This window comes from Bos grunniens, chromosome 2 (genome assembly GCF_055505025.1).
Source record: "Bos grunniens cultivar Pamir isolate PY7600 chromosome 2, Bosgru_T2T1.0, whole genome shotgun sequence".
NCBI classification, from domain to species: Eukaryota; Metazoa; Chordata; class Mammalia; order Artiodactyla; family Bovidae; genus Bos; species Bos grunniens.
In genome coordinates, this window is record NC_141166.1 from 119,385,147 (window position 1) to 119,401,434 (window position 16,288).

Below are 16,288 nucleotides of genomic sequence, written 5' to 3' on the forward strand. Positions count from 1 at the left end.
TCCATATACTATTAAAAGAAATCATAATTTATTTTCCAAAACTAATTAGTTTTGTACACCAACTATGCTTTTTCATGGTGTCCCTGCTATAAAGTCTGTTACTCTCCAGCATCCAGTCTAAAATATTTCTACTTAGCCATACAGTTTCATCCCAGAGCTCTTTTCTTTTAAATTCTCTCCTGTGACTGAATTTTAAATTCTTTGCTGACTTTGGTGTTCCTTGTCCTGTTTTCCAGTATCTAGTCCTACAATTATCCTATGGTAATGTGATTGTTGACCAGTCTATCTCCAAGTTAGACGGTAGCCCAGAGAAGGCAGTGAACTTACTCTGAAATCCCCAGTGCCTAGGCATTGCCTATTGCATATAAAATGCCAAATAAATACATGAAAAACATGCATCTTAATGAATCAGACTCAAACCCACCCATTCCAATCGACATAAACATTTAAACTTTTATTTTGTACAAGAAACATTTCTCTTCAAAGGTAAGAAGTTATATTTGCTTGAGAAATGTATTGCCAACCACTTTTTCAATGTAATCACCTGTGGTATCTTAGAACACAGTTCTTGAGCTCTGGGACTATTGATAATTTGGGCTTGAAAATTCTGTGTTACGGGGGACTGGTCCTGTGCATCTTAAGATGTTTAGTAGCATCCCTAGTCTCTACCCACTAGAAGCCAATAGCACCCCTAAGCCCAGTTGTGACAATTAAACATATCTCTAGACATGGCCAAGTGTCCTCTGGAGGGCAAAATTGCCCTTAGTTGAGATGTACCACCCTAGAATGATGAGTTTACCAACTTCAGAGACTTCAAATATTATTGGAAATGTAACCCTATAATCTTATTAACTTCGCAAAATATTCATTTTTAAGTTTTAATTGCCCCTTTAAACTTCCAACTCACAATGTAAACAATGGTTCCTTAGCTTATATGACTGGTGTATGGGCTGGTATGGAGAAGAAAATGGCAACCCACTCCAGTATCCTTGTCTGGAGAATCCCATGGACAGAAGAGCCTGGCAAGCCCCAGTCCATTGGGTTGCAAAGAGTCAGACATAACTGAGCAACTAACACTTCATGGGCTGGTATGGCTGGAAGTGGGTGGACGGCTGGGCATCTGTCTCTGCATGAGGCCAGTTTGTGCCTCTTTACAGCATGAGAATCTTGGTGTAGCCAGATGTTTTACATTTTCCCCAGAGCAGGTATTTTAAGAGACCTGAACAGAAGCTGTAACACTTATTATGACCTAGTCTTAGAAGTACTGGAATGTCACTTTTGTGGCATTTTTTTTTATATTTATTTTTTAAAACTTCTTATTTTGTATTGGGGAATAGCTGATTCCAAATAGGAAAAGGAGTACATCAAGGCTGTATATTATCACCCTGCTTATTTAACATATGCAGAGTATATCATGAGAAACGCTGGACTGGAAGAAACACAAGCTGGAATCAAGATTGCCAGGAGAAATATCAATAACCTCAGATATGCAGATGACACCACCCTTATGGCAGAAAGTGAAGAGGAACGAAAAAGCCTCTTGATGAAAGTGAAAGTGGAGAGTGAAAAAGTTGGCTTAAAGCTCAACATTCAGAAAACGAAGATCATGGCATCCTGTCCCATCACTTCATGGGAAATAGATGGGGAAACAGTGGAAACAGTGTCAGACTTTATTTTCTGGGGGCTCCAAAATCACTGCAGTTGGTGACTGCAGCCATGAAATTAAAAGAAGCTTGCTCTTTGGAAGGAAAGTTATGACCAACCTAGATACCATATTCAAAAGCAGAGACATTACTTTGCCAACAAAGGTCTGTCTAGTCAAGGCTATGGTTTTTCCTGTGGTCATGTATGGACGTGAGAGTTGGACTGTGAAGAAGGCTGAGCGCCAAAGAATTGATACTTTTGAACTGTGGTGTTGGAGAAGACTCTTGAGAGTCCCTTGGACTGCAAGGAGATCCAACCAGTCCATTCTGGAGGAGATCAGCCCTGGGATTTCTTTGGAGGGAATGATGCTAAAGCTGAAACTTCAGTACTTTGGCCACCTCATGCGAAGAGTTGACTCATTGGAAAAGACTCTGATGCTGGGAGGGATTGGGGGCAGGAGGAGAAGGGGACGACAGAGGATGAGATGGCTGGATGGCATCACTGACTCGATTGACGTGAGTCTGAGTGAAGTCCGGGAGCTGGTGATGGACAGGGAGGCCTGACGTGCTGCGATTCACGGGGTTGCGAAGAGTCGGACGCGACTGAGTGACTGAACTGAACTGATAGCTGATTCACAATGTTGTAAAATTTCAAGTGAGTAGCAAAGGGATTCAGCCACACATGCACAATTATTTATTTATTTGGCTGTGTCAGGTCTTAGGTGAAGCATTTGGGATATAGTTCCCTGACCTGGGATTAAACTTCGTCCCCCTGCTTTGGGAGTCCAGAGTCTTAGCCATTGGAAACCAGGGAGATCCCTGTTGCATTTTTCTATAAAAGAATTCAGTAAGTTCAGCTCAGACTCAAGGCGGGGGGGGGGGGGTAGAAAAAGAGGAACAGACACTACTTCCCTTGAGAGCAGTGAAACACGTATACAGGGAGGGAAGAAACTGATGGCAGCCCTCCTAGAAACAGGTTTACAAAATCTGCCCAGGTTAAAGCAAAATGCTCTCTTCTCTTCCATCCTTCCAGGATAGGTTTTTCTACTCTTCACAGGTTTGTGGCAATTCAATTTTGTGAAAAGACAAATGCTCCATTTGGATTCCTAGGATATTCCTTCACTTTGTTTTTTGTTTTTTTTTTTTTTTTTGAGGTATTCATTTTATTTTTTATTTTTATTTTTTTTATTTAATTTTTTTAATTTTTTAATTTTTTTTTTTAATTTCAGGTATACATGTGCTCCCCATCCTGAACCCTCCTCCCTCCCCCCTCCCCATACCATCCCCCTGGGCCGTCCCAGCGCACCAGCCCCAAGCATCCAGCATCGTGCACTGAACCTGGACTGGCATCTCGTTTCATACATGACATTTCACATGTTTCAATGCCATTCTCCCAAATCTTCCCACCCTCTCCCTCTCCCACAGAGTCCATAAGACTGTTCTATACATCAGTGTCTCTTTTGCTGTCTGGTACACAGGGTTATCGTTACCATCTTTCTAAATTCCATATATATGCGTTAGTATACTGTATTTATGTTTTTCCTTCTGGCTTACTTCACTCTGTATAATAGGCTCCAGTTTCATCCACCTCATTAGAACTGATTCAAATGTATTCTTTTTAATGGCTGAGTAATACTCCATTGTGTATATGTACCACAGCTTTCTTATCCATTCATCTGCTGATGGACATCTAGGTTGCTTCCATGTCCTGGCTATTATAAACAGTGCTGCGATGAACATTGGGGTACACGTGTCTCTTTCCCTTCTGGTTTCCTCAGTGTGTATGTATCCGCAAATCAATCAATGTAATACACCACATTAACAAATTGAAAAACAAAAACCATATGATTATCTCAATAGATGCAGAGAAAGCCTTTGACAAAATTCAACACCCATTTATGATAAAAACTCTGCAGAAAGCAGGAATAGAAGGAACATACCTCAACATAATAAAAGCTATATATGACAAACCCACAGCAAACATTATCCTCAATGGTGAAAAATTGAAAGCATTTCCTCTAAAGTCAGGAACAAGACAAGGGTGCCCACTTTCACCATTACTATTCAACATAGTTTTGGAAGTTTTGGCTACAGCAATCAGAGCAGAAAAAGAAATAAAAGGAATCCAAATTGGAAAAGAAGAAGTAAAACTCTCACTATTTGCAGATGACATGATACTCTACATAGAAAACCCTAAAGACTCCACCAGAAAATTACTAGAACTGATCAATGATTATAGTAAAGTTGCAGGATATAAAATCAACACACAGAAATCCCTTGCATTCCTATACACTAATAATGAGAAAACAGAAAGAGAAATTAAGGAAACAATTCCATTCACCATTGCAATGAAAAGAATAAAATACTTAGGAATATATCTACCTAAAGAAACTAAAGACCTATATATAGAAAACTATAAAACACTGGTGAAAGAAATCAAAGAGGACACTAATAGATGGAGAAATATACCATGTTCATGGATTGGAAGAATCAATATAGTGAAAATGAGTATACTACCCAAAGCAATTTATAGATTCAATGCAATCCCTATCAAGCTACCAACAGTATTCTTCACAGAGCTAGAACAAATAATTTCACAATTTGTATGGAAATACAAAAAACCTCAAATAGCCAAAGCGATCTTGAGAAAGAAAAATGGAACTGGAGGAATCAACCTACCTGACTTCAGGCTCTACTACAAAGCCACAGTTATCAAGACAGTATGGTACTGGCACAAAGACAGAAATATAGATCAATGGAACCAAATAGAAAGCCCAGAGATAAATCCACGCACATATGGACACCTTATCTTTGACAAAGGAGGCAAGAATATACAGCGGATTAAAGACAATCTCTTTAACAAGTGGTACTGAGAAATCTGGTCAACCACTTGTAAAAGAATGAAACTAGAACACTTTCTAACACCATATACAAAAATAAACTCAAAATGGATTAAAGATCTCAACGTAAGACCAGAAACTATAAAACTCCTAGAGGAGAACATAGGCAAAACACTCTCTGACATACATCACAGCAGGATCCTCTATGACCCACCTCCCAGAATATTGGAAATAAAAGCAAAAATAAACAAATGGGACCTAATTAACCTTAAAAGCTTCTGCACATCAAAGGAAACTATTAGCAAGGTGAAAAGACAGCCTTCAGAATGGGAGAAAATAATAGCAAATGAAGCAACCGACAAACAACTAATCTCAAAAATATACAAGCAACTCCTACAGCTCAACTCCAGAAAAATAAATGACCCAATCAAAAAATGGGCCAAAGATCTAAATAGACATTTCTCCAAAGAAGACATACAGATGGCTAACAAACACATGAAAAGATGCTCAACATCACTCATTATCAGAGAAATGCAAATCAAAACCACTATGAGGTACCATTTCACACCAGTCAGAATGGCTGCGATCCAAAAGTCTACAAATAATAAACGCTGGAGAGGGTGTGGAGAAAAGGGAACCCTCTTACACTGTTGGTGGGAATGCAAACTAGCACAGCCACTATGGAGAACAGTGTGGAGATTCCTTAAAAAACTGGAAATATTCCTTCACTTTGGACAACGTCTCTTTCTTTTCCCTCTGCCTTCTGATGACAAGTAAAATTTGGGGTCCTACTGTAGAGACATCTCACTTAGGGGAGGCATGCTAAATTCATTTATAAAGTTTTGGTTTAGTTCTTCTGAAGTATCTTTCAGGAAATAATGTTTGTCATCCTGGGGAACATGGTAAGCCGATAGAAATTTTCCTCTGGAAGAATTCAATCATGACTTTTGGCTTGTCATAAACATTGACCATAATCAGGCATGGATCTTGGGAGTGGTTTGATGGGCAGAAGGCATGGAAGGAGTCATGTTTAGGTATAAATTCCAACTGTACCACTGTGGGGCCTAGCATGAATTCCTTCGCTTCTTTGACCCTGACTTTAATTCTCTGGAAAGTGAGTGAAATGTGCCTATCTTGAAGGTTTGTTTTCAGTCAAGTACTGATTATTGGTCCACAGTCCGCTATGGGTTCCACATTGTTATACATCTTTGTACATCTGGGATAGTAAGACAATGTTTATCTCCTGGGTGAAGGTCAGACAGGTCCACTGTCCATTATAAAGGATTCTGGTTTTCTAAGCTTGGAAGTGCAGTCAACTACATTGCTGGAGTGAGGTGGCCATTCCTGTCACACTGTGGGCATTCAGGCTTGAGGTATTTATGCAAATACTGAAATTTTGGTTAATGCTATTGCTGTGATGAATAAGTCCTTTTCTTCTAATCTAGGAGTCTGTGAGGCAGTGAGGGTGTCAGACTTGATGCTTCTTTTGCTCCCTCTTCTTCCTACTGTCTACAGTACTTCTGATCAGCCAGGCCTAGAATGGGTTTGTTTTCTCCATCTTCCTCTCCTTGTGTTGATGGCAACTCCATTATACAAAACACCATGACTAGAATTATCAATCTCGGCTTTTTAAAGGAGGAGACAAAGCAGTGTAGAGACTGTGTGCACTAAAAAAACTTGCTGAATTTTGGTGTCAAAAACTGAATAGTAACACTATTTTTTCCTCTTTCCATTTCTGTTTTAACAATTCTAAATCTCCCCTAGGCAAATTTTTGGCAGAATGGAAGCAAGATTAGGACAAGAAAATCAAAACAGAAAATCTCATGAATATTTTTTGTAAGTTCCCATTATTACTAGCTCTCAAGAATTGCAATGGAGTGAATCCTACTTCCTAGTAACAGAGTCATTCAGTACATTGTGGTTAAATTTGGTAGCACCCCCTATACTTTTTTTTTTGGCAGTTGGCTATTTCAAATCTTACATTTCCACCCTTTAAAAAATCTCAGTGTCTTCCATGCCATATAAAGGAACTCAACTTGTAGAAACTTATTGAGCATTACAAAGGCATTCCACATAGGTGCTCTCTCCTGCTCTGAGAGCTGGAAGAGAAATCTTACCTAAATTCTCAATGCCATGGTAAGTTCCCTTAAGCACAGCTTAGACTGGTTGCAAAGCAGTTGAAAGAGAAAGGAAACTCTCTGGCAAAGTGATAAAGTACATTTTATTCCTATTTTCAGAAAGGTGCCACCTCAGATTTTCACCAGGATGAAGTTAGATTCATTCTCCCCATTTCATGTGTATCATTCAAAATAGAAGTCACATCACCTGGGACTGAAATTTCTTTCATGGGCTCGACACTGCATCCTTTCCCTAGACCTAAAGCAAATCAATTCATTTTTTCACAAGGTGAAAATAAGGGCAGCCAGTCAGTATGTCTACTGACAACACTGAATCACCTTCTCCCTTCTTTACTGAAAGTCATTTGAGTAGTTATTATTGTTCTCAATTTATCTCAGTTCAAAATATTGATCATTTACTAGCCAATTAGCATGGGTCTGAGCATGGTGTAGAATATTAAATAAATACCTGGAGCTTATAACCTTGTTGTGTCAACTTGACACTTGAATGGAAAACAATACAAATTAACAATTGTGGTGAAACATGTAGTAAAACAAAAGAAATGAAAAAAAAAATATATATCTGGAGGAGGAAAATGGCAACTTACTTCAGTATTCTTGCCCAGATAATACCGTCGACAGAGGAGCCAGGAGGGCTATAGTTTATGGGGTCGCAAAGAGTCGCACATGACTGAGCACAAGCGCACATATGTATGTATGCTGCTGCTAAGTCACTTCAGTCGTGTTCAACCCTGTGTGACCCCATAGATGGTAGCCCACCAGGCTCCGACATCCCTGGGATTCTCCAGGCAAGAACACTGGAGTGGGTTGCCATTTCCTTCTCCAATGCATGAAAGTGAAAAGTGAAAGTGAAGTCGCTCAGTCGTGTCCAACCCTCAGCGACCCCATGGACTGCAGCCTTCCAGGCTCGTCCCTCCATGGGATTTTCCAGGCAAGAGTACTGGAGTGGGGTGCCATCGCCTTCTCCACACACGCAAATGTTTCTATACAAATATTCATAGCAGCTTGACTTGCAATAGCCCCAAGGCTGAAACAACTTATATTAGTTTCCTGTTGCTATGTAACAGAGGATCTGTAATTTTAGTGACTTCAAACAACAAACATTTATTGTCTCACAGTTTCTGTGGATCAAGAATTTGGGAGCAGCTTCACCAGGTAGTTCTGGTTCTGGGTCACCTGTGAAGTTGCAGCCAAAGTGTCAAGGGGTTACAGTCATCAGAAGTCTGGGCTGAAATTGGATTAGCTTCCAACGTGGCTTACTTATGGCTGTTGTCAGGAGACTACAGTTTCCTATTACATAGGTTTCTCTATAGGGCTGCTTGAGTTGCTTCACAGAATGGCAACTGGCTTCCCCCAGAGCAGGTGATCCAAGAGAGAGGAAGGTGGAAGTCCAAAATTCTTATAAAACCCAGTTTCCAAAGCTACAGGCCATCACTTCTGCTTTATTCTATGAAATAGAAATGAGTCACTAAATCCAGTTCATGTTGGAAAGGAAAGTGAAATTAGGCTCTATGTCTTGAAGACAACAGTGTCAAAGAATTTGTGGACATATTTTAAAACCATCACACAACCTAAGTGTCCATCAACAAGAGAATCTATAAATTGTGTGTATATAACACAATGAAATATTGCACAGCAATAAAAATAAGTGAAGTTTTGATATATGCAACATGGGTAAATGTCAAAGAAGTAAGACACGAAAGAAGACATACTGTAGGATTTCATTTACATAAAATTCTAAAAGCTGCACTGAATTCTAAAAGTTGCCATATATAGAGAAAGTAAATCAGTGGTTGCCTGGGGCCTGGGTTTGGGGGGATGGAGTGATAAAGTCGGGGAGGGAGGGATTTCAATGGAATCAAAGAAACTTTTGGAGGAGATGGGTATACTCTTCTGATTTGTGGTGACAATTTTACAGATGTATAAATATCTATAAATACATCAAATTGTAGATTTTAAATTTGTGCAATTTATTGTATGTCAATTATACCTTAATAAAGCTCAAAAAATCTATTGTAAAGATAAGAAAAATTTTTCATTCATATGCCAGTTATATTTTCCATTACTTTTCAATTCTGATGCTTTAGTAACCAAATATAATAAATAAGTCTGGAACTTTTATCTACTGCAAGATAGTTCTCAGAAAGGAAGGAACTTATTAACTTCTTTTAACATACGGTAATACTATTGGGACTCTGGGTTCTTATTTGGCCAATCAACACACTTCAGGTTATTTTCATTTTTAAAATACTCCTTGAAGCATTTTTATAAAGCCAAGAGTAACTATTTTGCTTTGTGCATTTGTCCAAAATCAAACTAATTTCTTCCTCCAAAAATATGCTCCTTTAGCTCAGTTTATTAAGTCACCATTTACCCAACACCATGCCCTAGAAGTATCTGCTTCTCCTTCATTGATATCCTCCCCAACCCATTTCTCACAATTTTATTCACTCAACTAACATTCATTGAGGAACTACCACATGCCAGATATTGTACTAGTGTTAGGTGTACAGTGGTGGGTAGTTAACCCGCCTCCTCGCCTTATGCATCCTCCATATTTTAGTGGAGGATACAGTCTCTGAGTCTGGTCCTGCTATGCTGGACATGTATCTTGTGTCCCTTATGTCTTCCATTCTCATTGCTACTGGTTCAGTTTACGCAGTCATCATTTCTTGCTTAAACTGATGTTCTAATTGGTCTCTGTCCTTTTCTTTCCTCAAACTAGTTTGTTCTCCATATGGCTGCCAGAATCTCCCTTTTGAAACTCAGATCTGATTATGGTATTCTCTGACTCAAATAATTTTTGATGGATCCATAGTACCAGCTGCATAAAGTCCAGGCTTTTTCATGACTTGACTGCTGCCATCTGACAACCTCAATTTCACCAACTCAGTTCATTATAGCATACTGCAGTGCTCAAAGTTCCCCATCATGCTGCGTGTACCCACATCTGCCTGCACATTTTGCTTCTGCTTGGAAATGACCTCTGACCTCTCTTTTACCAAGTAAATTCCTGTGCATCCTTCAAGACCCTGTTCACATTAACCACTTTTTCAGGAACATCCATTTGCAAGCAGAATTTATCAGTCTTTTAACTCCCACATCTGTATATTCTTCTCGTTTAGCACTTATCGAGGCATAGTGTAAGTTAGTAATGAGAAAGAAAAAAGCAGCCTTATCCCCCAGCAGGCCATGATGTTTTCCTGCTGAACATAACTTATGCACAGAACACCCAGATCGTTTGAGGTTATTTTGTAGCGAATCCACTTAATGGGTTGAAACAAAAACAAGATCCCTCCATAAGGACATCTAAGCACAAACAAAAACAACAACACCATGTTAACCACAAAAATGGCCACATCTCTCTCTTTCCCAGCTACTGTGACTTGCTGCTGCTTCTTAACCAATTATAAGTTTAACCTCATTCCATTCCTCTCTGCTCCTAAAGAGTATGAAGATAACCAACCATAGAATTGCTCCCTTTTTTGGCAGCATGCAATCCAGAACAATCACCTGATTCCCTGAGTCTTCCCCTCAATGAACATGGCCAACATCCTATATCTAGTCTCCCTAACATCCTGTAAGACTCTCCTTTGTTACACATGGTGTGAGGTTGAGATCTCCCTTGCTGCTGTAAATAATACACCCCATTTTGTTTAAATGTAGGTATATTCCTGGTAGTGTTTTGCATGTAGAGTTGTGATTATGAAATGAAGTAGCATATAAAAATCTTTCTTGGCACATAAAATTTTAGCTCAAAAAGTATAGTTGTAAATGTAAAGATCATTTACATATTTGATCTTTATACTAGACTCTAAAGATTTAAAGATCTGATACTTTTATCTATGTCTTTCTAGGCATCCTTGTACAAAGTATAGTACCTATCTAGATACTAAGTACATGTTTACAGGCTAAACAAATGAATGTGTATTTTATGGTTGAAGGCATACATTTTAACAAACAGAAGAAGCTGCTTTAATAAAACATACTATTTTTCATCAAAGTACACTGCTAGTCTGCTACTGACTGAGTTTGCTTTTACATGTGAAGGCGCTCCTGTGGCTTTGATGTTATTGCCTTTGGTTAGTTCCCACCATCAGCAGAGCTGATGTCTTCGTTTTGAAGTGATGATGGCTTGTGTTCTACCTCCAGAGTTCCTCATGATCCTTACAATTCCCAGCATGCACTGCTACACAGCCCACTAGGTATGAGGATGCTGTTATTCCAACCGTACATTACCAGAAATAAGTCACAGTAGGAAAGCAGATTAGGATACTTTAAAGTATGGGGAAAGAGAAACTATGAAAAACTAGGAAGAAAATTGATTTCTAACTACAGTTAGCCCTCATACTCGCTTTGACTTCATGGATGATTCAAGGTACAGTATAGTCCTCTCTCTCCAGGATTTATTTCTATCTATAGATTTCCAGAACTCTCTCAACCTTAATCTTACAGATCTTTCTATTTTGTGCTTTAGTAACATATTTTTCAAAATGGAATAAAAATACTAGTTTTGTTCAAGGTGTTTACCTCATTTTTGTCCCATATAGCAGAGTGTTTAAGAACTCAGGTTTTTGCATCAGAAAGATACAGATTGGAATCCAGGGTCACCAGCTTCCTGAATATGTGACTTTCATGTCACTTAACCTTTCTCAACCTTAATTTTCTCATCTATAAAATAGAGATATCAATAATAAGTAACATGCAGAGTTGTGGTGATTATGAAATGAGATACCATATAAAAATCTTTCTGGGCACATAAAATTTTAGCTCAAAAAGTATAGCTGTAAGTATACAGCTTATGAGTAAGTAATAATGAGTAAGTAACTCATTATTCTTCATTAGCAGAGTTTACATTTATAAATCCAAGGTAGAAGTTGGATACTTAATACCATGCAAAGTTAAATTATATAATACACTATTCTTTTACATATTATTGATATGTAATATATTATGAATATTAAATAACAAACTAAAATAGAGCAGTTTGTATTTCAGGGTTTAGTCAAACTCATTATGTCAGTGAAAAAGAAAACGACTGCAAAACTGACTTGTGCATAGTATATCTTGCCTGAAATAAACTTTTAAATTTAGAAAAATAAGATAAGCTCTTTATAATACCTATCACAATGGGAATTTTAGTGATTGAATTGGATGACTTTTAAGGTTCCCTGTTGTCAGAGAGAGAACAGTGAATTTGATAAACAGCAGGACAGACTAAACCAAGTAGGAAAAAAAGTAGAAACTATACTGGCCTTTGGGAAGGATAAGCATTATCATATCTAGCTGCAAATGACAAAAGGAAGTTCAATCAAGCTGGAGGTGTTGGTGAGAATGATGACAGGTAATTGGTTGGTCTAAGTAGGCAGATAGTAGCTAATAAATCAAGAGAGTTGGAACACAGCAAAGCAACTAGGGGAAATATGTAAATAAGATATATTATGTTGTCAGGGAGGAAGAAATTTTCCTCTACCTTTCTAGGTTCTTATAGATGGATGAAGAATTAAATTGACCTGAGACAGATTAACAGGAAAAAAAACAAGTTTAATAATATGTATACATGGGAAAGACCCAGGGAAACTGAGAAATTTGTCCTTGCCAACATGGCCAAAGCCCTCACCTTAAATACCATCTTCAGCTAAAGACAAAAATGCTGGGGTAGTGGTTTAAGACTTTAAAGATGAGGAAGGTAATTCACATGGAGATGGAAATGCAAATGTTTGGTAAACAAATATTCACCATGCCATGTAGAGACAATGGGACACAGAGTGGACCTTGCCAAGTTTTTCTCCCAACCACATCTAGTCCATATCTTTTGTAGCTCTCTCTGATTATAGCTCTATTCCTAGAAGAGACTCTTCAAATTCTTTTAGGCAGTTAAGGGGGAGGTAACAAGAAAAACTTTGAGTCTTCTGTTTTTTAAAAATAATCAGTCTAAATTAATCCTCATGCCAGAGAGAAACACTTTGAGGTGGCAAATATTGCTCCCCTACACTATTATTAGTAGCTAATATTAATGAGTTATTTTTAGATGGGAAGTGTTGCTTTGAGTTACATTTATTAGCTCACTTAATTGTTAAAACAATCAATATAGTGGATATTACTAATGGGCACATTATGAGGAAATGGAGTTAATGTGGATAATGGTGGAAACTGATTCCATATAAAGGTATTATTTGTCATATTACTTTGGGTTGCAATTTCTTTCAGGTATGTTTAATCTCTGATGCTGTATTGTTTATATCTAAAAGATCAGTTTGGCTCATTGTAATATATTTCATGTTTTTCCTTAACATATTTATGTTTCTCTACATTTGTGATAGCATATTAAAAAGCAGAGACAGTACTTTGGCAACAAAGGTCTGTCTAGTCAAGGCTATGGTTTTTCCAGTACTCATGTGTGGATGTGAGAGTTGGACTGTGAAGAAAGCTGAGTGCCAAAGAATTGATGCTTTTGAACTGTGGTGTTGGAGAAGACTCTTGAGAGTCCCTTGAACTACAAGGAAATCCAACCACTCCATACTAAAGGAGATGAGTCCCAGGTGTTCATTGGTAGGACTGATGTTGAAGCTGAAACTCCAATACTTTGGCCACCTGATGCAAAGAGCTGATTCATTTGAAAAGACCCTGATGCTGGGAAAGATTGAGGGCAGGAGGAGAAGGGAATGACAGAGGATGAGATGGTTAGAGAGCATCACCAACTCAATGGACATGGGTTTGGGTGGACTCTGGGAGTTGGTGATGGACAGGGAGGCCTGGCGTGCTATGGTTCATGGGATTGCAAAGAGTCAGAGACAACTGAATGACTGAACTGAACTACGTTTGTGAACAAATGGAATATAGCGGTGATGTGCTCTGCTTAGTCATCAGTTGTGTCTGACTCTTTGTGACCCTTTGGCCTGTAGCCCACAAGGCTCCTCTGTTCGTGGGATTTTCCAGGCAAAAATACTGGCATGGAAATACTGGCCATTTCCTTCTCCAGGGTGTCTTCCCAACCCCAGAATTGAACCTGTGTCTCGTGTCCCCTGCATTGCAGGTGGATCCTTTACCCACTGAGCCATCAGGGAAGCTCATAGATGTGACAGGCATTTTCACGTTCATGTTTACTAATTCTATCATTTGTGACATTTCTGTTTCCATTTTGATTGATTTCTTGATTTTCTGTTTATTAAAGGTCCTATTCCTGCCTCTCTGCATGAAATTTTACTTTGCTGGCTGCTGAATATTCATATATATATATATAGTTAAAAGTGTTCTTGATTTTACTGGGTCAGATTAATTGTTAATAGATGAATGTTGTAACAGTGTCATCTTCGGAGGCTTGTTTTTAAACTCTATTAGGTAGAAACATTAGCATTTAATTTAGGGCTAATTTTTTCCCACTAGTGGTCAGTGTTTTTTTGAGTATTATGTCTGATGCCCCATGCGTTTTGCCATTTGTCTACTCTGACTGGAGGAGATACCAACTATTCTTGGTGCAAGGTCCTATCACTGGGTCTACTTGCTCCCTTCAGGTGTTTTTTTTTTTTTTTCAGGACATTAGGGAATTTCCTCATATACATATAATGATCAGGACTCAGGTGAAGTTTTGGTATTGGGGGGAGCTCTTTTTTAATTGCAGTTCTCCTTATTCCCAGTGCTCTGCCAAAACTCTAGCTTCCTTGGCCTCTGTGAACCTTGTTTTGTGTTTCTAACTCAGGAGAATGCTGGGTTCTTCTTCCTCTCCACAGCACATCCTGGAAACTCAATCTAGGCAGTATGCCACAGGAGTCTTACAATTTACTTCACTGAGTTTTTTTTTCTTTTGGAATTACTATCCTGTGTTGCCTGCTGTTCAATGTGTGAAAAGTATTGTTTCTTTTCTTTTTGTTCTTATTTTTCAGCTATATGAGGCAAGAGGACAATTCTAGTGTACGGTATTTCATTGTGGCCAGAAGCAGAAGTCCCAGGTATCTTTTTCACAAAGGTCCCAGAAGCTACAGCCTGGGTAAGCACATGATTTATATCCCCAAACAAAACGTACACAAGTTTAATCAACTGTTTCATGACCACATATCATTCCACCTGGACTCAGTCAACTCCTCAATTTAAGGCCTATTGCCTGCCACATTCCATTTTCATGTACAAATTTATGTATTAGCCATGGCTGTTTCAGTGACAGTAAAAGAAATTCCACTCAAACCACAGAAGGGAAAAATTCTTTTAGGTTATTTAGCTAAAAGTCCATAGAACAAGAATAATTTTAGGCATGATAAGATAGGAAATTTCAATGATATTATAAAGGTTCTATATTTCTAGTTCTTGGAAATTTTCTCTCAAATGACTCTCAAAGGCAGGCAGAATGTCTGTCAGCATTAGAAAACTTATATCCTAGCTGTTAACTACTTCACAACACATATCTTATGAGTTTAAAACCTCTCAAAGACAATATCTTTTTTTTTGGTAGCACTTATATTAATAGAAAAGCTTTCATGTTGGGTTAGATTAACCAACCTTGGGTCACTTAATCATTTTTGATCCAATCACTTTTTCCTGGGGCAAGAGTTTTTTTCATTGGCCAGGACAAGTCATGTGGCCTCCAGTTATATATAATGGGTTATCCATAGGAAAGTAGGCTCTATTTTCAGAAGAAATTGATGAGACCATGTGTAAGACAAGGATGCCCATGAGCTGGGGGATAAAGCAGCAGTTTCATTTTGGGAATGATGTAGAAACCCAATACTACATCTAGTACACAACATAGAGATTTGCCTCAAGGTGAATGTATCAATTGAACTATTGAATTAAAGCCTAAATCTCTTGGACTGAGAATAGATAGGTCAAAGAATATTGGGTGTGGTGAAGTCTACTAACTGAAGTCAGGAAATCTCATCTATGAAAACAGCAGGAATAGCATATTTTCACTTTTAATACTGAGACTCTATAATTCTGTTACAACAAAATATAGAAATACTACTTTCATTAGCAAACTAGGGCATATAAATTCTCATAGGTGAAATGTTATTACTGATTTTCAAATGAGAGAAAGACATCACTCTTGTCTTGCAATATGAGTTGACTTACATCAAATAAATAGGTTATTAAAAATAATTTTCAATATTAAAATGAGTTAGAAATCTCACTCTTAGGAATGGGGTTAATAATTGTATTCCTTATTATTCAATGGAACTTTCTGATCAAATATAGCTTTTCTTTAGAAACTCTAAGAAATTAGTAGTGAATGCCTGATGTATTGAGTAAAAGGATTCTGAGGTTGTGTTTGGATAAAGCTGGAAAGAATGACTCTTCCACTGTGACTTTTTGTTGTAGTTCTAGCTCTTGTGAGTATTAACATGACATGTTCTGAATTGAGTTTCTCTGGTAGCTCAGTGCTAAGCCTGCGATGCAGGAGACACAGGGAACACGGCTTTGATCCCTGAGTTGGGAAGATCGTCTGGAGGAGGGCATGACAACTCATTCCAGTATTCTTGCCTGGAGAATCCCCTGGACAGAGAAGCCTGAGGGACTATGGTCCATAGGGTCGCAAAGAGTTGGACATGATTGAAGCGACTGAGCACACGTGTACACATATTCTGAATCAAGAAAGAGTAACTATATTTGGCTCTGGTTTCAGTTGGTTTTCTTGGCCTTGGGTAAATCACACAGTCACCTAAGTTGATATTTCTAC

General features: G+C 38.3%; 2 long non-coding RNA genes across 2 annotated transcripts in view; one reads left to right on the plus strand and one right to left on the minus strand.

Annotated features, from left to right (window-relative positions):
- LOC147378654 (uncharacterized) overlaps positions 1-16,288 on the minus strand; it is a 90,164-nt gene that overhangs the window by 20,639 nt on the left and 53,237 nt on the right. The gene's annotated exons all lie outside the window — the stretch shown is intronic.
- LOC147378655 (uncharacterized) overlaps positions 1-16,288 on the plus strand; it is a 42,960-nt gene that overhangs the window by 20,177 nt on the left and 6,495 nt on the right. The window contains exon 2 of the long non-coding RNA XR_015148467.1: positions 14,505-14,608. This is a non-coding gene — a long non-coding RNA (uncharacterized LOC147378655). The remainder of the gene's footprint in view (positions 1-14,504; positions 14,609-16,288) is intronic.